A 1,384-nucleotide genomic window follows, 5' to 3' on the forward strand; every position below is an offset into this window, starting at 1 on the left:
CCATGGTTTCAGTTGAAATGAAAATTTTATGCCTTATGGTAATATTTTGAATTTTATTGAAAATAAGATCAATTTTATACCATCAAAAATACAAATAAACTAAGAATGAAAATGAGCCATATGACAAATTTTAAGTCCCAAATTTTGATGAATATATTAAAAGGGTCAAATTTTAGCCCAAAATAAACAGTACAACTTAACAAGTGAGTCGAAATTTTCATGAAGTTATAATAAAAGTATCATTTTATAATAATGAAATCTAGAAATATTGGTTTAATTTTATTTTTTTTTTAAATCTAATAGCATATTAATTTACAATTTTCTTATTACTTTGCACTTATTTAGGGCACTACCCTTGCTAATTTGCTGCTAAGACTTGACGAGTGAGGCCTCCATGGGGTCTTCTGGATCTGCCCAAATGCAACCATGGTAGGTGTCTAGATGATGAGAAATACTAATTGTCACTATTGAAGTGAGTATCACCATGTTTAGGTTTTTACAACTGCCGACATGATAGATTTGGATGGAGGAGCTGAAAACCCAACAACCTTATTTCTCAAGTTTCAGCAAATACAAAACCTAACCAAGACTTGATTGTCTGAAACCAGATATCCAAGTCAAAGCCATCTCACAATGCACGAGGCTCCCATCACGCCGGGTCTAGGGATGGTCATAATGTACATAGCCTTACCTCTGCTAATTGGTCAAGTTTTTAACTTGAAATAAGCATTGAAAATAGTTAAAGGGTGAATTTAAAATTACAAAAGTACTATTTCTTTACAAAAATTCTCATGCCCCGACAATGTATGGGGATTTTCTACATTGCACCAATCACATTGTGATAAACAGTTTCGATCAATAAGACATTATGGTAAGAAAGGAGAGAGAGTATCAATGTCAGATGTGAAATAACATGAAAAAATATCCCCACATTGTCAGCATGGAAAAAAAAAATTCCCTTTTTTCTTCTCTTAGGTGCCCATCTGAGGCACCCTCTCCCCTCTTCTTGATCCCCTAGGGTCCCATTGGGCACTCAATCCCCATCCGGGCCACCTTCTCCATGCTCATAGGAAATCTCTCACACCACATCAATTAATGGTGGTGCAAGGGATCCTAATATCATCTATATGAAACCCACATGATCAAGATAAGAGAAATAAAAGACTAAAAGTATCTATTGTGATAGGATGTACCACACATTGAACTGTGTGGCAAAACCTTTTCCCTACAAAACCCAAATGGCCAAATGTGTTAAGAGTTTTTATTTTTTTTATGAGGTTGGGGAGAGATTGATAATCCACTTCTGTTGTGCTTGGGAGTTGTCAGGTGTTGACATCTCCACCTACCACTATTGTATTATTAGGGACTTGGAAAGGATTATTTA

The sequence above is a fragment of the Telopea speciosissima genome, chromosome 1, assembly GCF_018873765.1.
Source record: "Telopea speciosissima isolate NSW1024214 ecotype Mountain lineage chromosome 1, Tspe_v1, whole genome shotgun sequence".
Classification (NCBI taxonomy): Eukaryota; Viridiplantae; Streptophyta; class Magnoliopsida; order Proteales; family Proteaceae; genus Telopea; species Telopea speciosissima.